The sequence below is a fragment of the Capricornis sumatraensis genome, chromosome 6, assembly GCF_032405125.1.
Source record: "Capricornis sumatraensis isolate serow.1 chromosome 6, serow.2, whole genome shotgun sequence".
Lineage (NCBI taxonomy): Eukaryota > Metazoa > Chordata > Mammalia > Artiodactyla > Bovidae > Capricornis > Capricornis sumatraensis.
The window spans coordinates 22,111,810-22,135,845 of NC_091074.1; positions in this window are offsets into that span (position 1 = coordinate 22,111,810).

The window sequence follows — 24,036 nt, forward strand, 5'->3', positions numbered from 1 at the left end:
GCCCTGGGATTTCTTTGGAAGGAATGATGCTAAAGCTGAAGCTCCAGTACTTTGGCCACCTCATGAGAAGAGTTGACTCATTGGAAAAGACTCTGATGCTGGGAGGGATTGGGGGCAGGAGGAGAAGGGGACGACCGAGGATGAGATGGCTGGATGGCATCACGGACTTGATGGACGCGAGTCTGAGTGAACTCCGGGAGTTGGTGATGGACAGGGAGGCCTGGCGTCCTGCGATTCATGGGGTCGCAAAGAGTCAGACACGACTGAGCAACTGAACTGAACTGATATATATATATATTTGTAACACAATCCCATTTGAAACAGCATGGATTGTATGTTGAAATTAAAAGAAAAAAAGAGAAAAATTAGGAGGGTATTGAAACAATCTCATCATAGAACAATAAGTACAATTGAGGATTAAGAGAAATAAAGCCTAAAAATAAGTACACAGGGAATGTGGAAAATTTTAGATTAGGCCATAAGGAGAAAAGAAAAAAAGTGTAATTTCAGAAAAGTATATTAATTTATTAATTAAATAGCTTCTCTTAACCACAGCATTTGTTCCTTTAAATTTAACTTTAAGAGACCAGGAACTCTGTTAAATGTCTGCAGAGGATACCTGAAGATCAGAAATTGATTCAAACATTTATACTCATCATCTCCTGACTCAAACATTTATGCTCTGTCACCTTCTCCTACTTACCCCAGCAGCCACTAATCTTCCTTCTGTCTAGGTTTTGCCTATTCTGTTTATTTCATATAAATGGAATCATATAGCACGTGGCCTTTTATGTCTGTTTTTTTCTCTGCTTCTTGAACAAGAAGCTCACATTTTATCTTGCAGTAGCCCCCACACATTATATAGCAAGTTTTGCCTTAAAGACACAAGAAAGATCAAAACTGACCAAAAAATTTATCTGCTTTTCAAAAGGGTTATCATTATTTACATCAGGGAGAGAATAAATCTCTGGATTGCAGACTTTCAATTAATGGAAGAGGAAAAGAGTCTCTGAAATTACTAAGATTTGGAAGTGGTATGGCACACTAAAGGGAAATTCACAGAAGATGACCTTTTTAAGCCAGTGCATGCGTACCCAGTCGCTTCAGTCCTGTCCAAATCTTTGACCCTATGGACTGTAACCCACTAGACTCCTCCATCCATGGATTCTCCAGGCAACAATACTGGAGTGGGTTGCCATGCCCTTCTCCAGGGGATCTTCCTGACCTAGGGATCGAACCTGTGTCTCTTATGTCTCCCAGATTGGCAAGCAGATTCTTCACCACTAGCACCTCCTGAGATTTTACACCAAAGTAAATCTTAAATTCGTAAATCTTCAGTTGGAGAGAATTAAGCATGCACATTTATGTGAATAAAGATGGGGAAAGAATGTAAAGTAAGATGAGCTGAGCTTGGATGGTTCATTGTGTTAAACAATATCTGGGCAAGTGCTTGCCAGTTATTCCAAAATTTGGAAAGTGCTTGTTGATTTGAATAAAGGGCTTCTGAAGATGAGAATGTCTAATATGTAGTTTTTGTTGACATTATTTGGGCTTCCCTGGTGGCTCGGTGGTAAAGAATATGCCTGCCAATGCAGGAGATGCAAGCTTGATCCCTGGGTCGGGAAGATCCTCTCGAGGAGGAAACGGCCACCCACTCCAGTATTCTTGCCTGGGAAATACCATGGACAGAGGAACCTGGTGAGCTATATCCCAGTTCAGTTCAGTCAGTCCATTGTATCTGACTCTTTACGACGACATGAACTGCAGCACGCCAGGCTTCCCTGTCCATTACCAACTCCCGGAGCTTGCTCAAACTTCATGTCCATTGAGTCAGTGATGCCATTCAATCATCTCATCCTCTATCATCACCTTCTCCTCCTGCCTTCAGTCTTTCCCAGCATCATGGTCTTTTCCAGTGAATCAGTTCTTCACATTTGGTGAACAGATTATTGGAGCTTCAGCTTCAGTTCTACCAATGAATATTCAGGACTGATTTCCTTTAGGATTGGCTGGTTTATCTCCTTGCTGTCCAAGGGACTCTCAAGGGTCTTTTCCAACACCAGAGTTCAAAAGCATAAAATTCTTCAGCACTCAGCTTTGTTTATGGTACAACTCTCACATCCATACATGACTTCTGGAGAAATCAGAGCTTTGACTATATGGACTTTGTCAGTAATGTCTCTGCCTTTTAATATGCTGTCTAGGTTTGCCACAGCTTTTCTTCCAAGAACAAGTGTCTTTTAATTTCATGGCTGCAGTCACCATCTGCAGTGATATGGGAGCCCAAGAAAATAAAGTCTCTCACTGCTCCCATTTCCCCCATCTATTTGCCATGAAGTGATGGGACTGAATGCCATGATCGTAGTTTTTTGAAAGTTGTGTTTTAAGACAACTTTTTCACTCTCCTCTTTCACTTTCATCAAGAGTCCCTTTAGTTCCTCTTCACTTTCTGCCATGAGGGTGGTGTCATTTGCATATCTGAGGTTATTGGTATTTTTCCCAGCAATCTTGATTCCAGCTTGTGCTTCATCTAGCCCAACATTTCACATGATGTACTCTGCACATAAATTAAATAAGCAAGGTGACCATGTACAGCCTTGACTTACTCCTTTCCCAGTTTGGAAACAGTCCATTGTTCCATGTCAAGTTCTAACTTGACCAGTTGCTTCTTGACCTGCATACAGATTTCTCAGGAGGCAAGCAAGGTGGTCTGGTATTTCTATCTCTTTAATAATTTTCCACATTTTGTTATGATCCACACAAAGGCTTTGATGTAGTCAATAAAGCAGAAGCAGATGATTTTTCTGGAATTCTCTTGCCTTTTCTATGATCCAACTGATGCTGGAAAGTTGATCTCTGGTTCCTCTGCCTTTTCTAAATCCAGCTTGAACATCTGGAAGTTCATGGTTCATGTACTGTTGAAGCCTGGCTTGGAGGATTTTGAGCATTACTTTGCTAGCGTTGGAAATGAGTGCAATTGTGCAGTAGTTTGAACATTCTTTGGCATTGCTTTTCTTTGGGATTGGAATGAAAACTGACCTTTTCCAAGTAGTGGCCACTGCTGAGTTTTCCAAATTTGCTGGCATATTTGAGTACAGCACTTTCACAGCATCATCTTTTAGGATTTGAAATAGCTCAGCTGGAATTCCTTCACCTCCACTAGCTTTGTTCATTGTGATGCTTCCTAAGGTCTGCTTGACTTTGCACTCCAGGATGTCTGGCTCTAGATAAGTGACCACGCCATCATGGTTATGTGAATCATTATGATTTTTTGTATAGTTCTTCTGTGTATTCTTGCCACCTCTTGTTAATGTCTTCTGCTTCTGTTAGGTCCCTACCATTTCTGTCCTTTATCGAGCCCATCTTTGCATGAAATGTTCCCTTGGTATCTCTGATTTTCTTGAATAGTCTTTCCCATTCTATTGTTTTCCTCTATTTCTTTGCATTAATCACTTAGAAAGGCTTTCTTACCTCTTTCTGCTATTCTTTGGAGCTCTGCATTCAGATAGCTATATATTTCCTTTTCCCCTTTGCCTTTAGCTTCTTTTCTTTTCTCACTATTTGTAAGGCCTCCTCAGACAACCATTTTTCCATAGCCCATGAGGTTGCAAAAGAGTTGGATATGACATATCGACTAAACAACAATGACAATCCATTATTTAAAATCTTTATTCACCTTGATATATATATATATATATGTAATCATTATTTTGATATTTTGAGAAAATAAATCTTCTGCTTACCACATAGAAGCAGAGATAAGAGTAGAAGGAGGTTTTCAGAGAAAGCAGAGAGTCACAAGATGAAAACAAATAACCTATCAACAATTTAAATCTTGACTAAAGCATTTACATTAGATAGAAAGCATTAATATTATAAATATCCAGGGACAATATAGGTTTATATAGCCTTTTGAATTCAGTGTCTCTTTATGTTTTATTCTACTTAATTTTTATTTTCACATTAATGATTTTTGTGATGCTGATAAACATTTGCCTGTTCTGCAGAGGGGAAAAATTTTCACCATTTTCCTTCTAGATTTTGTGGCTGACCTAATAATTAAATTAATGGAGGACAAATTAACAGGAAAAGAGCAAAGTTAATTATGTAAAGATGGAATCCCAAAAGACTTGAGAAGCGCAGTGACCAGCAACTAAAATTTATATGCCATTCTGAGCTAAGGAGAAAGGGGTAAACACCTGGAACTTCAAAGGGTGGAAAGACAATTCACAAAAAGATGGAGCAAAGAGCAAATACTTGGTAGACAACTCTTTGTAATACCACATGGATACGCCTTTCTTATGTTAAAACAAATTATCTTTGATAATAGCTTTTTTTTTCCTGCTTTTGGCTCCCTATCTAAAGTATTTTAGACAGTAAAGGTGGAGGTTAAAAACTATTCTTGTCTGTTGGGCCTTGTGATACATTATGCAGCAAATTGAACACCATCAGTTTTTATGCTTAGTTAAATTTAAACCAGAGTTGTATACAATATACCCTAATTTATGTGCTTTTCCTTTAGGATATTAGTTATCATGTTGATAATTTATTTTTTGCATACTGTTGCTGGAAAATCCCATGGATGGAGGAGCCTGGTAGGCTGCAGTCCATGAGGTCCCTAAGAGTCAGACAGGACTGTGCGACTTCACTTTCACTTTTCACTTTCATGCATTGGAGAAGGAAATAGCAACCCACTCCAGTGTTCTTGCCTGGAGAATCCCAGGGACGGGGGAGCCTGGTGGGCTGCCATCTATGGGCTCACATAGAGTCGGACACAACTGAAGCGACTTAGCAGCAGCAGCATTTCATTATGATAGTAATTAGGCATAAGCACTAATGAAAGTTAATATTAACTGGGGGTTATTCTTTGATTGGCACTGTAAATTATTTTCGTGATCTTCTTTCATTGAATCTTCTTACTTTGTGAAATACTTACAGAGTAATTGTTAAGACGTGGGATTTATAGTTAGACTATCTGAATTTGAATCCTGGCTCTGACATGTCCCAACTATAGGACCTTGATCAAATTACTTAATGCACCCTTGTCTTCATTCCTTCATTTGTAAAATCAAAAGCTTCAGAATTGTTGCCTTAAAGTGAATCAGTCTTTTTGAGCTGAAGATAATAAAATGCACATACATAGTAAAAGTTGTATAATTAGTTCTTAATATTGGCCTCATTTGGCAATTGAAGCAAGGTAGGCCTAGAGAAGCTAATTGCACAAGTAATCCCTCCAGTTACATGCTCTCTGGCTTTAAATGTAAAAGTTATTTGCTCTATTTAATTAGTGATTCAGTAAAATTTGTTATTCAGATTGCTAGGCAAAAGAAAAAAAATTTCAGGTTAATAAATCATATTTCTTTTTCTTTTTTTTTCTTCACATGACCTGCAATCATTTAGTGAATACTAACTTGAAGCTTGCAAAGTTTTGAATGGAATGAAATACAAAGGAATTATCATCGCAAGCATTCTCAACATTGAACTCTCACTATCGTAATGATACTATTTTGATAACATTCAGTAATCTAGTTGGCTCTGAAAAAGATACACTTCTTTTGCTGCAGGAATCTTATGTGTTCAGAAATATGATATCATGTAATAAAAATAATTCTGAATTTAAAACTTTTGGGTTAGAACTCTCCCCAAACAACTAGGAGGTTATTCATCTTAACCAATTATAGTTTCCCAGATTTGGCTTATTTTTACCAGTAAAATAAATGTTTTAATTTATCTAGTTAAAGCTTGCATAAGAGTAAGAAGGAACTGATGATAAAATGGCTTATAAACCACAAAAGACAAAATTAAATTTCCTATAGAATTACTAAACATTGCGGCTGATGGATTCCAGAATCACTTTAGCAAAATCCTGCTATTTACCTATCAGATAAATTACATGAGGTTTAGTATAAATAATTTGCTAAATATTTACAATTAATTGATAGTATATATAAGATTCTGGAGGAAGGCATGGCAACCCACTCCATTATTCTTACCTGGAGAATCCCATGCACAGAGGAGCCTAGCAGGCTACAGTCCATAGGGTCACACAGAGTTGGACATGAATGAAGCAATTTAGCACACACTCAAATATAAGATTAATTTGTGGTTCTCTTCATGGACATTTTATGTTATTATGTGTGTATACACAAACACACACATATGAGAAGGGCATGACAACCCACTACTGTATTCTTGCCTGGAGAATTCCATGGACAGAGAAGCCTGGCAGGCTACAGTCCATGGAATCACAAATAGTCGGATACAACTGAGCAACTAACACACTATGTTAATGTGTGAGCAACTAACACACACACACACACACCCCAAAGAAGAAAGAATATACTTGCTTTATTTGAGAGAAATAAGGTAGTTCTGTTGGTCCTCTTTATCCACGGTTCTTAATCTCTGGATTCAACCAACCACTAATTTAAAATATTCCAAAAAAGTTCCAGAAAGTTCCAAAAAATACAACCTGAATTTGGCATGTGCTGGTATTTACATTCCAGTTATATGGTACATTTCAACTCTTGAACAACAAAGGAATTAGGGACACCAACTCCTATGGAATCAAAAATCTGACTAAAACTTTGTAGTCAACCCTCCATGTCTATATTTCTATGTTCAAGAATTCAGTGAACTGCAGATTGTGTAGTACTATGTATGTATTAATTGAAAAAAAATGCTCCTATAAGTGCACCCACACAATTCAAATCTGGTTTGTTCAATGGTCACTGTAGCTGTTGTTAGTAGTAGTACAGAGATGATTTAAAGTATATGTGAGAATATGTAGGTTGTATGCAGATACTGCATTATTTTATATAAGGGACTAGAGCATCCTTAGAATTTGGTGTCTACAAGAAGTCCTAGAATCAATCTTCCTCTAGTACAAAGGATAACTCTATTCCAGGGCACTGGGAACGGAAGAATATATTGCAATTTGACTTCTAATGGAATTATTTTTTCATGTTTTAAATCACAATATTTGGAGAAATACTATCCTGCCCATTTCATGGCTGCCTCTATACTCAATGATTTTATCTAAAAAGTGAAGGAAAATAGTGCTTTACTTTGTAATTAACTGTAGGATTTATTAAATGTTTCTCTGCTTAGGACTCCCTATGTCAAATTAATAAAGTACATGATACTTAAATTGGTACTTTCAAATAATTGACTCCCTAAATTGTATAGCAAGATTAGAAAAATTTACCTGCTCAATATGATATCACTTCATAGAAATCCCCTTTCTTATAACAGACAGTTAAAATCTAGGACTTAAAATATGGCTTTTATATGAAAATACAGGAAGCACAGTAGAGGAGAGGGATACATCTGTCTCCTCCTTTCCTTTTCTTTTACAAAGGAACTTATGTATCTGAAACAAGGGGATATCCCTGATATCAAAGAATTATCTTCCTGAGCACACAATCTACAACAGTTATATACACACATATATGCATAGCTATCTTTCTATACACACGCACATACACACACACACACATTATGTTGGTATATCTCTTTTAATTCTGGAAAAACTCTCCTATTTCTGTATTTTTCTTTTTAGGTTGGTGTAAAAATAATGGTGGTTTTGCATTGTTGAAATTTGCCATTTGATGTTGGAACACATTCATAAATAAATGTGGTTATGTTATACATCTTTTTTAATGTGCATTTCTCACTTTATGTTCTTGCTAATGACTTATTACTTGCTCTTTATTTCATACACAGACAATGGTAATGATGTTAGGTAAAAAGCAAATTTGAGCATTTTCTTATTCAAATTTAAAAATGGATCACAAATTGTCAGAAGGAGACAATTTGCAACATCAATAAAGAATCTGACCAGGAACTACTAATAAATGTACAATGCAGTGGTGGTTCAAGAAGTTTTGCAAAGGAGACGAGAAGCTTGAAGATGAGGAACATAACGAACACCCATCAGAAGGTGACAGTGACCAGCTGAGAGCCATCATGAAAGGTGGTTCTCTTCTAACTACGTGGAAAGTTGCCAAAGAACTCAGTGTCAATCATTCTATGGTCTTTCAGCATGGGAAGCAAATTGGAAAGGTGGAAAAGCTAGATAAATGGGTGCCTCATGAACTGAACTGACTGAAAATCATAAAAACATCATTTTGAAGTGTCATCTCTTATTCTATACAACAGCAAGGCACCATTTTTCAATTAGATTGTGATATTTGATAAAAAGTAGATTGCATACAATAACTGGCAATGACCAGCTCAGTGGCTGGACTGAAAAGAAGCTCCAAAGCACTTCCCAAAGCCAAACATGGACCAAAAAATGGTCATGGCAGTGTATGGTGGTCTCCTGCCCATCTGATCCACTACAGCTTTCTGAAACCTGGCAAAACCATTATATCTGGGAAGTAAGCTCAGCAAACTGATACACTGAAAACTGCACCACCTACAGCCAGCACTGGTCAACATAAAGGGCCCAGTTCTTATCCACAGCAATGCATGCCTGAATGCATGTCGCACAAATGCATCAAAAGTTGAATGAACTGGGCTACAAAGTGTTGCCTCATCTATATTCACTTGCTCTCTTGCCAACCAACTACCACTTCTTCAAGTATTTTCACAACTTTTTGCAGGGAAAATGCTTCCACAGCCAGCAGGAGGCAGAAAACAGAAAATGCATTTCAAGATTTCCTTGAATACTTAAACATGGATTTTTATGCTACAGGAATAAACAAATTTATTTCTCATTGGCAAAAGTGTGTTGATTGTAATGTTTCCTGTTTTGATTAATAAAGATGTGTTTGAGCATAGTTATAATAATTAAAAATTCATGGTCCGAAACTGCAATTACATTTGCACCAACCTAAGTAACATGGGAGGCTTAAGAGGGAGGGGACATAGATATATACTGTAAGGCTGATCATATTGGTGTTTGGCAGAAACAAACACAATACTGTAAAGCAATCATTCTTCATTAAAAATAAATAAATAAAAGGAAGAAAGTGAAAATGTAGGGAAACCAATAAAGAAAACTATTAGGACAAATGATAAAATCAGAAAATGGACTATGGATTATTATTTGTGTCTAATTTAAATGTCCTGGTTTTGATAACAATGCTATAGTTGTAAAATACATGTGTTTATTCCCAAGGAGAAAAAAGGACACTATATACTCTGCTTATTTCCAGATGGTCAAGATAAATATGCAAAAATTGTGTTAGTCACAGAGTAAAGAGATATTCAGAAAGCAAATTAATTTTATAAATTTCTAGTTTTAGAGGAACATTTTCTTCATTTAACTTGTTCTTTCAAAGTCAGTAAGAAAAATTGCCTGACATCTACTGGGAACAGTGTGGTTGCTACGTAGAGTAGTTGTATTTATCAGTTTCTTAACAGTACTCTGATAGTTCTGCTCTGTGATACTCAGAAATTGGCAACATCACATAAAGAATGTATAAAAGCTTCCATTCTCTCAGCAACAGGGTTTTGGTTTTGGGGTTTTGTTTTGTTTTGTTTTTTTTGGTTATTGAACATAACACCATTACTAGCATGTCCTTAAACTATTTATGATTCTTGAATTCTAAAGAATTTGTTACAGTGATTCAGCATAAGCTGAGTGTATTAGTTAAGGTAACTGTAAGTGCTATAATGCCTAAATTTCTAAATGTCTGTGGTTTATTAATTTTTTTCCTATTCATATAAAGTTGAACACTAGTGATCCTTATGTGTAAGTGGCTTTCTACAGGAACATTTCAGGGATCCAGACGTTTACTCTGAGAAAGGAATGTCGATTTCTCTGGTGTCAGATTTCTCCATGTGTATCAGGTATATGGGAAATGGAAAACAATGATGAGTCTATGTATATTTGTTCCTTAATCACTTTGGACTGGGAACTGATGGACCTCTCTGTTCAAAATGCACTGTGCTGTGTGCTTATTTGCTCAGTCGTGTCTGACTCTGCAATCCCACGGACCATAGCTCTTCTGTCCATGGGGATTCTCCAGGCAAGAACACTGGAGTGGTTGTCATGCCCTCCTCCAGGGGACCTTCTCAACCCAGGGATCAAACTCAGGTTGCCCACATTTCATGTGAATTCTTTACCAGTTGAGCTACCAGGGAAGCCCCAAAATGCACTAGTAAGGATTATTTATATGATATTACTTAAATGCAGGAGAAGGTGAAATTGAGACCGGAATGTTAGTACTAAGCATGCCTATACTCCTGGTAGGAATTTACAAAATTCTTATGGGCTCCGGTCATCTCTTTCATAGAAATAGCTGTATACAAGCAATCAGTCATTTCAACCACTCAGCACACACTTAAGTACACTTATCTCTAGTCCTTCACTGGCAGCTTAAGCAAAAACATCACAAATATCAAAGGCTGTGTCCAGTTTTTTCATCTGATGAGCAACACAACTCACAGATATAGAATTTGGGACTCTCAAAAATCAAGTAACAAACACCTTTTTCATTGAAGTATAGTTGATTACAATATTATATTAGTTTCAGAGGTACAGTGAAGTGGTTCAGACTTTTCTCAGATTCCTTTCATTAGAGGTTATTACAAGATATTGAATATGGTTCCCTGTGTATACAGGAAATCCTTATTGTTTATCTATTTTACACCTAATAGGTATATCTGTTTACCCTATACTTAAAATTTATCTCCCCCCTTTCCCATTTGGTAACTATAAATTTGTTTTCAAAGTCCGTGAATCTGTTTCTCTTGTATAAATAAATTCATCTATATTACTTTTTTAGATTCCATATATAAGTGGTAACACATAAATTTGTCTTTGACATATTTCACTTAGTCTGATAATCTCTAGGTCTGTGATTTTTGCTGCAAATGGTAGTACTCCATTCTTTCTCATAGTTGAATAATATTTCATTATATATATATATATAGTCATATACATACCACATCTTCTTTATCCATTCATCTGTTGATGGATATTCATGTTGGAAAAAGCACCCTTTACCAGCTTGATTACCTTAGATCATAGACCAAGTGATCTAGGGAGAAATGATGCTTAGAATTAAGTTTCAGAAATAAAGCCCCTCTAATAGTCAGTAGGGCTTCAGCAAAGTCCCTGGGCCACAGATTCTTCATTTGCAAACTTTAAGAAAAAATATCTATACTCTGAAGAGTTTTTTGAGGAATCATCCTTGCCAATAAATTGCATGCCTTCATAAGCCTTTATTCACGTACTTCTGACTCTAACATTTGCTCCATTTCCCTGGGTCACGCATAACTAAATATTTTTTTTTTAATATCTCTTCCTTCTCATCTGATATACATACTTAATTTACCTACTTTTGGGTTTTTAATCCTACCACTCCACTTTAAAAGCCTTTATAATCTACTTTTTTGGCAAACACAATGGTTCCTTCTTCACCTTCATCTTCCATGACTTCTGAGCACCTTTGACACAGCTCCCTGCTTCCTTCTTTGAAACAGAAGGGGTTTTCCATCTTCTTAATGCGAATTCTATTACTTTTCCTTTTCTGGCTTCTGTATTTATATCTTCTCACAGTTCTCACTGATTTGAAAAATGGAATCAATTGTTATATTTTGGCCACATGAAATTGAAGCTATCAATTATACATTCCTTCTTGAACTCTGTTAATGTCAACAACGTTTACCTGGGGCTTTTTTTTTGTTGTTTACAAATAAAGGAGTTGTAATTTACTTCTCTCTTTTAAAATCTGCATCTACGATTTTGGTCTTTGGTACTAGCTACAGATTGTACCCTGTAGCATTTTATCCCTATGTATCTCCATGCTATAATCCTGTTCAAAGGTGCTCTGAAAGCCATAGAACAGACATCTGTGTATTCATTTCTTTAATTTTAAGCAGAGATGTGATATCCTTTATTAAAGTCCATCATGTCTTATTATTGAAAATAAAAGTGAAATCTTTGCCATGGCTACCACCTGCCGTTCCCAACTCATCTATGTCATGTTTCTCCCACTTTCACCAGGCTCTAGGTGCAGTGACTTTCAATCAGAGACATTTAAAGGTCACTCCCTCCAAGGTTACTTATTCTTCCTCCTCATTTGGACTGCCTCTCAAATATTTGCATAGCTCTCTCTTTCTCATAATTCAGAGCCAAACTCAAATATCATCTCTTCAGAGAGGCCTTTATTGATGACCCTAGGTAAAACCGTTCATAAAAAGTACCTTATACATTTTATTAAAGAGATTTTTTTTTTAATGCTGAAAGGGAAAGATTATTAGTGAGCAGCAGTAGAAGTAATGAGAGAAATACAAGGGGAAAAAAATCCCACACTGAATTGGATGCTTAGTGCCCCTTGACTACTAATTAGCTGCGTGACTTTATGTGAAAAATAATACACTTAAAATCTCTAAGAATCAGTTTTATAAAATGATTAGTGAACTCTATAAATCACTAAGCATTCTTCTAATTCAGATATTATATCATATATTCCATTTCACTTTTCTTGGAATTCTGGAATTTATAAAGTGTTTAGCACTTGAAATATCATGTTGAAGGTAAGACATTATTTATCGCAGGGGCAGTTTATCATGAGGTAGCATAAGTTGGGAGGCACCACACCAAGTATAAGTGCTAGAAGCTACCGTGAATCAAACATTTTTGTTGTAATAATTTCAGAATTTTTCCCAGGTGTATCAACTATGGATGTTCTCATTATTTTAGAAGACATAAATAACATTTAAGTTACTGAACTGAGATTATAGGGCCATTAATTGGATAGCATCACCGACTCAATGGACATGGGTTTGGGTGGACTCCGGGAATTGGTGATGGACAGGGAAGCCTGGCGTGCTGCGGTTCATGGAGTCTCAAAGAGTCGGACATGAATGAACTGAACTGAACTTAGTTCTAACAACATAGTTATCTCCCTCTTTATGTCATATCACAGATGTTATTTTATTTACTTAAAAAAATGTGGTTTTTTTTGTACAAATGACTTGGAAAAAATTTTAAATAAGACAACACTGACTTTCCCTTAGGAGTACTATGTGGTTACATTGGAATCATTTTTTTAAATTCTGAGTAGCTATTCAAATTTGTCCTATTCTCCATTAGTTCTCAAAATATATCACCATTTGAGTCTTAGAAATTATCTGTTTTACTTTTAGATAGAGATCATCTTTTAAGTTAATGGTAGAGATTAATTATACTAGGCTTTCTTATATAATTAGTTTTTCAGATAGTGAGAAAATAGGTTATTTTATTTTTATAGTGTTTTGTGTTAAAATATGTGAGATGAAATTTACCATTTGTCTGTCTTAAGTGTACAGTTCAGTAGCATTAAGTATGTTCATAAGATCAACTATCATCACTGCATAATTCCAGAATTTTTTCTTCCACTCAAAATGTAATCCAGTGCCCAGTAATCAGTTACTCTCCGGCTAATCCCTAGCAAACACAAATCTGTTTTCTGTCTGTCTTGCTTTGTCTGTTCTAGATAGTTAATACAAATTAAATTATATATGCCCTTTTGTGCCTGGCCCCTTTAACTTAGCATAATATTTTCAAAGTTGATATATATCACAGTACTTCATTTCTCTTAATGACTGAATAATTTTCTATTATACAGCTATAACATTTTATTTATACATTCTTATCACCTTTTGGTTATTGTAAAGTGTGCTACTGTAAATATTCAGATATAAATATTTGGATGGATGTCTACTTTCAATCCTTTGGTATTATATACATAGAAATGGAACTGCTGGGTAAAATGGTAATTCAATATTTGACTTACTGATGAACTTCCAAACAGTTTTTCAAAGTTACTGTTCAGTTCAGTTCAGTTCAGTCACTCAGTCATGTCTGACTCTTGGTGACCCCATGAATTGCAGCACGTCAGGCCTCCCTGTCCATCACCAACTCCCAGAGTTCACCCAAACTCATGTGCATTGAGTCAGTGATGCCATCCAGCCATTTCATCCTCTGTTGTCCCTTTCTCTTCCTGCCCCCAATCCCTCCCAGCATCAGAGTATTTTCCAAGGAGTCAGCTCTTTGCATGAGGTGGCCAAAGTATTGGAGTTTCAGCCTCAGCATCAGTCCTTCCAGTGAACACCTAGGACTGGTCTCCTTTGGAATGGACTGGTTGGATCTCCTTGCAGTCCAAGGGACTCGCAAGAGTCTTCTCCAGAATCACAGTTCAAAAGTATCAATTCTTTGGTGCTCAGCTTTCTTCACAGTCCAACTCTCACATCCATACATGACCACTGGAAAAACCAGAGCCTTGACTAGATGGACTTTTGTTGGCAAAGTAATGTTTCTGCTTTTTAATATGCTGTCTAAGTTGGTCATATCTTTCCTTCCAAGAAGTAAGTGTCTTTTGATTTCATGGCTGCAGTCACCATCTGCAGTGATTTTGGAGTGCCCCAAATAAAGTCAGGCACTGTTTCCACTGTTTCCCCATCTATTTGCCATGAAGTGATGGGACTGGATGATACGATCTTCATTTTCTGAATGTTGAGCTTTAAGCCAACTTTTTAACTCTCCTCTTTCACTTTCATCAAGAGGTTTTTTAGTTCCTCTTCACTTTCTGCCATAAGGGTGGTGGCATCTGCATATCTGAGGTTATTGATATTTCTCCCAGCAATCTTGATTCCATCTTGTGCTTCTTCCAGCCCAGCATTTCTCATGATGTACTCTGCACATAAGTTAAATAAGCAGGGTGACCATTTTAATATTATGAGGGTTTCTATTTTTCCACATTCTCATCAACACTTGTTTTTATCTGGTTTTGATTATGCCATCCTACTGACTGTGAAATAGTATCTCATTGTGGTTTTCACTTGCATTTCTCCAATGACTAATGACTTTGATCATCTGTTCCTGTGCTCATCAGACGCTAGTATATCTACTCTGAAATATGTCTATTCAGATCTTTTGCCCACTTTTTTTTTTTTCAAGTGTAGTCACTTGGTTTTTCTTTGTGGGGTTGTTAATACTCTCTATATTGTGTGGATATTAGATACTTATGATAAATGTGGTTTGAAAAAAAATTGTCTTCCTTTCCATGAGCTGTTATTTCATTCTACTGACAGTATCCTTTAAGGAACAGAAGTTTTTCAGTTGAATAAAGTCTATCATTAGTAGTTTTCTTTGTTGCCTCTAGGTGTTGTTTCTCATATCATATTTAAGAAACCATTACTGGGTTCAGGATTGTTAGATTTTACCATGTTTTATTTTAATAGTTTTATAGTTTTTGCTCTTACTTTTATATATTTGTTCTATTTGGGGTTTATTTGTATGTGTTAAGAGTCAAATTGTATGTAAGATATATCAGCGCACACGTGAATGCAGGTGTTGACAAGTTGACTCAGTACTTTTTGTTGAAAACATTTTTTTCCCCCATTGAATTTTCTTTCTTCCTTTGTCAAAAATAAATTGTCCTTAAATGTGAGTGTTTCTGGAAAGTCAGTTCTACTTGATTGATCTGTATGTCTCTCTTATTTTAATACTGCAGTTTTTATTCCTATAGACTTGTAGTACGTTCTGAGATCACATTTGAGAAATGCTCATCTTCCTAATTTGTGCTTCATTTTGAGGACTGTTTGTCTATTTGCTGCTGCTGCTGTTGCTAAGTCGCTTCAGTCATGTCCAACTCTGTGCGACCCCATAGACGGCAGCCCACCAGGCTCCCCTGTCTCTGGGATTCTCCAGGCAAGAACACTGGAGTGGGTTGCTATTTCCTTCTCCAGTGCATCAAAGTGAAAAGTGAAAGTGAAGTCCCTCAGTTATACCTGACTCTTAGCGGCCCCATGGATTGCAGCCCATCAGGCTCCTCAGTCCATGGGATTTTCCAGGCAAGAGTACTGGAGTGGGGTGCCATTGCCTTCTCCTGTTTGTCTATTTAGAGTCCTTTAAATTCACTATGGATTTCTGAATTGGCTTTTCTATTTCTGGAAAGAAAAGACCCATGGGATGTAACAAGAATTGCTTCAAATTTGTAGATCAATTTGGGTAGTATTGCTGTCTTAACAATATTAATTCTTCCAATTCATAAACACAAAATGTCTTTATTTTGGTCTTCTTTAGTTTCTCTTGGCAATTTTTCATAGTTTTCAGTGTACAACCCTTGCACTGTTTTGTTTAAAGTTATCACAAGTACTTTCCAGGTCTTTGCACACTGGGTGTATGTTGGGAAATTCCTTTGCTGCCTAGCCATGCTGGGTTTTTTCCCCCAACTTTACCTTAGCTTTCACTTCCTGATTATGCTGAGCATAAAAATCAGGCAGAGTGAGGATGCATTCTCTCGAGGTCATGTCCATGACATTGTGGACTTCTCTATATATGCAGGATCTTTTCAAAGCCCTTATTCCCCAAACTTGCTCACTCTCCAGTTCCTGGCTTGAGTTGTATCTACTGTTTGCCCTGTTAACATTTTGTCTCAGGATAGTGACCTCTATTTTTTTTTTAATGGTTTCAAGAGACATCATCCATATTGTGTCTTTTCCTCCCTGAGAGACTTCTGAGTTAGGCAATGCAAAGGCAGGCCCCTTGTGTCAGTTCTTCAGGGAACTTACACACAGATCAAAACAGACAAACCCAATTATTTGGAAACAAGGTCTGCTGTGGTCTCTAAAGAGCCAGGGACCCACAGTGGGAATGCTGCCATCTTTATAGCCATCTCAGGTCTGGAAGAGGGGAGGTAGATGGAGTTAAGTTAAAATGCTACAAATCATTTCTGTTGTGTCATCTTTTATTTTTTATTTATTTTTTTCCTGTTAAGCATTTGCTCACATGCTGTAAGCTTTTTTAATATTTTCTATAGTTACTATAAGGTTAGTTCTGATCAATGTCAGGCTTTTCATGTTTCTGGGGTGAGATAAGCCATTAAGCCCTCCTTGCTATCATTTTTGCCAATATCACTGCTTCTTGAGCTCGAATGTAAAGCTAGTTGGAAATTATACATTTTGTATGATATACATATATATGTACTTTCCTAGAATGTTTGTGTTTCCTTATCCAGAACAAAAAGTGTTGCACATTAAGTTGTACAGCAAATTCATGTTTTAAAATATTATCTTTACATTTTTTATTTATCAGGTGATTATATCTGTACTGTGTACCTGGTGCTGTACTCAGCAATGGAGTTGAATATATTAAAGGCAGCTTACCTGTCCTTAGTATCCTCAGTGTAGTCAGGAGAGGTAGACCAGTAAACAGATAACTGCTTAGATGATATAAGCTAGGAATTAGTGTTTAAATATTTACCCATTTATTCAGTAAAAACAAATATCATTTGTTTAATAGTAATTATTAGACATCACTAATTTTCTCTGAAGAACATTATACAAAGCAAGCAATAAATTTGGATTAAAAAGGCTAACATGAACACCCATGCAAGTATTTCATACCTCAAAGGCAGAGATCAATAACTTGAAGCTAAAGATCTAGAAGCCACATTTCACTCTTCTATTTATCTACAAGTCAAAATACAAAATGTAATATCTTATCCCTTTCATTGATCCATAGGAAAGAAAATTCACAAACGCATCTTTAGGTTCAGGTGAGCACGTGAAAATAAAATGTGTTTTATTTCTTTATTTATTTCCACCTATTACTAGCATACCCTGGGTCAAGTTATTGAGCCAGACACTTAGAGGGGAAAAAAGCACAGATGGTTACAGAAGAGTGTAGGAAACATAGCATAATTCAAGCCAATATTACACTATTTCTAGGAGTCCTTGGAGCCATAAGAGTACACCTTTGAAGTCCACTGAATTGGGGAATAAGTAACTATCTTACCACACATTTTTTGGGGAGTACATCAAGGCTGTATATTGTCATCCTGCTTATTTAACTTATATGCAGAGTATATCATGTGAAATGCTGGACTAGATGAAGCACAAGCTGGAATCAGGATTACCAGGAAAAATATCAATAACCTCAGATATGCAGATGACATTGCACTTATGGCAGAAAGTGAAGAACTAAAGAGCCTCTTGATGAAAGTGAAAGAGGAGAATGAAAAAGTTGGCTTAAAACTCAACATTCAGAAAACAAAGATCATGGCATCTGGTCCCATCGCTTCATGGCAAATAGATGGGGAAACAGTGGAAAGACTTTATCTTTGGGGGTTTCAAAATCACTGTAGACAGTGACTACAGCTATGAAATTAAAAGATGCTTGCTCCTTGGAAGAAACGTTATGACCAACCTAGAGAGCATATTAAAAAGCAGAGACATTGCTTTGCCAACAGAGGTCTGTCTAGTCAAAGCTATGGTTTTTCCAGTATTCATGTATGGATGTGAGAGTTGGACCATAAAGAAAGTTGAGTGCTGAAGAATTGATGCTTTTGAACTGTGGTGTTGGAGAAGACACTTGTGAGTCCCTTGGACTGCAAGGAGATCCAACCAGTCCATCCTAAAGTAAATCAGTCCTGAATATTCATTGGAAGGAGTGATGCTGAAGCTGAAACTCCAATACTCTGGGCACCTGATGCAAAGAACCAACTCATTGGAAAAGACCCTGATGCTGGGAGGGATTGGGGGCAGGAAGAGAAGGGGACAGCAGAGGATAAGATGGCTGGATGGCATCACCAACTCGATGCACATGAGTTTGGGTTAACTCTGGGAGTTGGTGATGTATAGGGAGGCCTGACATGCTGCTATTCATTGGGTCGCAAAGAGTCAGACACGATTGAGTGACTGAATTGAACTGACTGAATGAAATATTAAAAGAAATATTATTTCAAAAGAGTTTTGTTGAAGCTCAAGACATCACCCCTGTGTTGTTATAAGAACAGTTTACTTGGCAGTCACCTAGATCCATCACAGATGAAGTTGAATTTTACTATGACTAGGATCATTAACGATTATTAACTGGAACATGAGGGTAATTAAAACTAAAGTAACTGTGTAAACGTGAGACAAGTTCTCACTACATCTGCTGCAGTGACATTCATAATAGCATACTATGACGCACAGAAAGAGTATTGCTATCCTCTAAGATGTACAAGTGTCAAAAAGTATATAAAGCACAAAAAGCATGAAGCACTATAGTTAAAAATTGATTCAGTTTATACTGCACATCGAGAAAAAGTAAGCGTGTAAAGACATGAAGTAGACTGATCATTGCCAGAGACCAGTAGAAGATGTAGATGGACGGAAACTATCTGACTGGAACAGGAATTTCTTCAGGGGTGATGAAAATGTTCAGAATTAGATGGGGCAGTTCCAAGATATTATGAATTTACTCCATGCCATTGAATTGTACAATTTAAACAGCTAAATTTTATATTATGTAATTTTTGTATCAATGAAATAATTAAGTAAAATGAAAAAAAAATTGATTGTAGCAGAGGCTGCTTTTAGTTTATCAAAATATTACTTTTGATGTTCTCTTAAATCACAGACACATATATGTGGGTCTCTAAAACCTTGTAGGCAGTCTATTTATTTTGTGATTGCTGTACTTTATCCATATTAATTGTATTCAACCAGTAAGTTTCCAGCCTTCTTGAGTCTAATGAAATAGTGATGGTAGGATGTTTGCTCTTAAATTGAATATCCACCAGGTCTGAATTCATTTACCCCATTATAAGAGAATTTGTGCAGTTAAAGAATGACCTTTAGAACCATAATGCATGGCCTTTCTGTCCTCAAGACTCCATCATCCTTATCTGCCTACACCTACTCCACACCTATTTGGAAACCCTATAATGACACTGTGAAGTGGTATTACCTGATATAAAAAGGGTTCAAACAAAGAAGATACTATTCTCAAATTATCTTTTTCTCATAATTGGACAATGAAAGAAAGAAAAACTTTATAAAGAAAGACAACAATTGAGAGGAAAAGGATAACATTTAATGGGCTGCCGTCTATAGGGTCACACAGAGTCGGATACGACTGAAGTGACTTAGCAGCAGCAGCAGTAGCAGCAGCACAGTTTTTTACCTCATCTGTATAAAATGCATACAGTGGCATCTTCAGAATGTGTTGAACATTTATTACCTGAAAAAAGCCACAAAACTTTTTTTTTTCCTCTTAACAATACACAAATGAAAGAGGAAATAAAGATGGTACGCAGGAATGTGGAGCTTGATTCCTCCAAGGATACATCAAAAATGCATGTATGTATGGAACACTTCTATCTGAAACTAACTGAAAGCTGACAGAAGAACTCCTGTATAACCGAGGCTATATGAAATATATACATGTAATCAGGTAGGAAGAGTGAAAAAGCAATCAGGTCAGGACCTGTGGCCTTGGGAAAGAACTCAGGGAAAGAGAGATAACATTGGCAGAAACTTGCTCTGGGGAGTGAGTCATTTGAGCCATAGACTGGGGATCACAATCATGGGATCATAATTATTGGGTGGCTGATGGACTGTTGGGACAGATAAAAAAGCTGGGGAAACCAGCCATTAGAGTGGTATCATCTGCATATATGATACTGTTGATATTTGTCCAGGCAGTCTTGATTTTAGTTTATGATTCATACAGCCCAGCATTTCACATGAAACCAGAAAATACCTCTAGATAAATGAAAATGAAAACACAGCACCACAATTTATGGAATAAAGAATAAGAAGTTCTAATGAGGAAGTTTTTGTTATATAGGCCTTCCTCAAGAAACAAGAAAAATCTCAAATAACCTAATCTACCAACTGAAAGAATTAGAGAGCAAAGTATAAAGTCAATAGAAAGGAATAATAAAGAGCAGAGAGGAAATAAATGAAATAGAAATTTTAAAAAAGCAATAGAAAAGATCTATGAAACCAAGACCTGCTGTTTCAAAAAAATAAGCAAAATTAATATCCTTTCAGCCAGATTCACCAAGAAGAACAAAAACCCAAATAAACAAAGTAAGAAATGAAAGAAGAGAAATAAAAATTGATAGTACAGAGACACAAAAAATTCTAATGATACTAAAAATCCTAATAAGAATACTACCAACAGTTGCATGCCAACAAGTTGGACAACATAGAAGAAATGGACAAGTTTATAGAAACATATGACCTGCTGAGATTGAATCAAGGAGAAACAGACAAACTGAACAGAGCAATCATTAATAGTGAAGTTAGATCTGTAATCTAAGAAGTCTCCCAACATTCAAAATTCTGGGCCAGATGACTTCACAGGGGAATTCTGCCAAACATATAATGATCTAACAGTTATCCTTCTCAAACTATTTCAAAAAAAAGTTAAGACAGAATACTCTCAAGTTAATTCTATGAGGCCGCCATCACCCTGATATCAAGTCAGACAGTGCCACTACAAAAAAATTTATAGGCCAGTAACTTTGATGATGAAGGCTTCCCTGGTGGCTCAGATGGTAAATCATCTGTCTGAAATGTAGGAGACCTGAATTTGATCCCTGGGTCAGTAAGATCCCCTGGAGAAGGAAATGGCAACCCACTCCAGTACTCTTGCCTAGAAAATCCCATGGACGTAGAAGCCTGGTAGGGGTTGCAAAGAGTTGGACATGACTTAGTGACTAGATGCAGATATAACTCATCAAATATTAGCAAGCCAAACCCAACAATATAGAAAAAAGGATCATTCACCATGATCAGATTGGATTTATTGCAGAGACACAAGAAAGGTTCAACATATGCAAATCTATCAATGAGCTATTGCATGTTAACAAAAGGAAAAATAAAAATATGATCATCTTGATAGATGCAGTAAAAGCATTTGACTAATGTCTGTACTAAAATAAAAATATACAAATAGATAAAGGTAAAAATTAAATGAGTGAATGAATCAATGCAGTAATGTAATTTTATAGAATGAAAGAGCCAATGGGACCTGAGAAACTATTATAACCAAAAAAACTTTTTAAACGAAATCACTGAAGGCCTAGAACTCTCTGGTGGTAAAATAGACAAAATAGGAAAAACAACTTGGTTGAACTGATCACTTAATAATTTGTTACAGCTTTGTAGGACTTTATGAACTACAAAACACATTAACCCATACACCTTTAAAACATACAACTGCTTCTGACTTTGACTTAGTCATTGTCATAGTCATTGTTCAGTTGCTCATTCATGTCCAGCTCTTTGTGTTCCCATGGACTGTCCCTCATTATCTTCTGAGTTTGTCTAAGTTCATGCCCATTGCATCGGTGATGCCGTCCAGCCATCTCATCCTCTGACACCCTCTTCTCCTTCTGCCCTCAATCCTTCCCAGCATCAAGGACTTTCCAAAACAGTTGTCTGTTCACATCGGATCCCTAAAATACTGGAGTTTCAGCTTCAGCATCAGTCTTTCCAGTGAATATTCAGGGTTGATCTCCCTTAAGATGGACTAGTTTGAGCTCCTTGCTGTCCCATGGACTTTCAGGAGTGTTCTCCAGCACCACAGTTTGAAGGCATCAATTTTTTGGCATTCTGCCTTCTTTACAGTCCAGCTCTCACAACCATATGTGACCACAGGGAAGACCATAGCTTTGACTATCCTGACCTTTGCCAACAGTGATGTCTCTGCCTTTCAACACACTGTCTAGGTTGGCTATCGCTTTTCGGCCAAGAAGCAATTGCCTTCTGATTTTATGGCTGCAATGACTGTCCACAGTAATTTTGGAGCCCAAGAAGAAATCTGTCACTACTTCCGCCTTTCCCCTTCTATTTGCCATGCAGTATTAGGGCCGGATGCCATGATCTTAGTTTCTATAATATTTAGTCTTAAGTCAGCTCTTTCACTTTCCTCCTTCACCTTCACCCTTGATAGATCACTGCCTTGTTTTGGCAAAAGGACTTGCATAACTCAAGGAAGCTATGAGCCCTGTTATGCAGGGCCACCCAAGATGGATGGGTCATAGCAGAGAGTTCTGACAAAACGTGATCCACTGGAGGAGGGAATGGCAACTCCCCGCCACAGTATACTTACCATGAGAACGTCATGAACTGTGTAAAAGGACTTAGCCATTACTTATATTGTGAAGATGAAGAAAGTGGAACCAGTTAGTACAATAGCTTGATGCATGATTTTTGAACATTAGCAAATGAATGAATACAGTTCAGAGAAGTTAGGTTGCTTGCCTGACTATATATAACTTGTCCTTGTGCTTAGTCGCTCAGTCATGTCCAACTCTTTGTGACCCCCATGGACTGTAGCCTGCTAGGCTTCTTTGTCCATTGGAATTCTCCAGGCAAGAATACTGGAGTGAATTGCCATGCCCTCTTCCAGGGTATCTTCCCCACCCAGCAATTGAATCCAAGTCTCCCATACTGCAGGTGGATTCTTTACTATCTGAACCATCAGGGAAGCCTGATAGTATATAACTAGTAAACTTTATAAATCTGAATTCAAGTTGCCTGCCTTCAGCTTGTATTACTTTCACAATGCCATTGACACAATTGGGTATATTTTTGTCCAATACTAACAGTGTCAGATTATTTGATGTGAACATTTATGACAGTAGTGAGGCTTCTCTTGAATATTTTTTGGTATAATCTCTTCACTTTAACATTAGACCTAAGTCTGACTTTACCATCAACAATACTGAATAACCAATTAAAAGTTAGAATTCAACTAGATAATTTTTGCTTAATTGCTTATAATATGTGAATTTATTATAACATGAATAATGCATCTTTGAATAGAGAAAGGTAGGTAGCAGTAATTTCTTGCCAATAAGTTACAATATAAATATATTTTAATGATAACAGACATGAGGGATGTTTAATCCTCAACTTACGAAGGACGAAGCTAGGATTCACAGGTGTGTTGTGAAACACAGCTAAGACACAGGAAAGCACTGATAGACCTTAGCAAATATTGTAAACATATATTTTTAGTGGATATTCTCATTATAAAAGCCTTTACAGAGGAGAATTTGTATTGATTACTTTCAAAATTCTTAGGCTACGTTTCACCAAAGACAAAGGCAAAATTTTTAATTTTAATGATTGGAACCTTGAAAATGTAGTTTTGGTTTATAATATTAATATATGTTAATAAATGTATATTTAGAGAATTAAATTCACTAGTGAATATTGGATTGACCAAAAGTTCATATAGATGTTTGTAAGATGTTATGGAATCGTAACAAATTTTGGCCGACTCATTGGAAAAGACCCTGATGCTGGGAG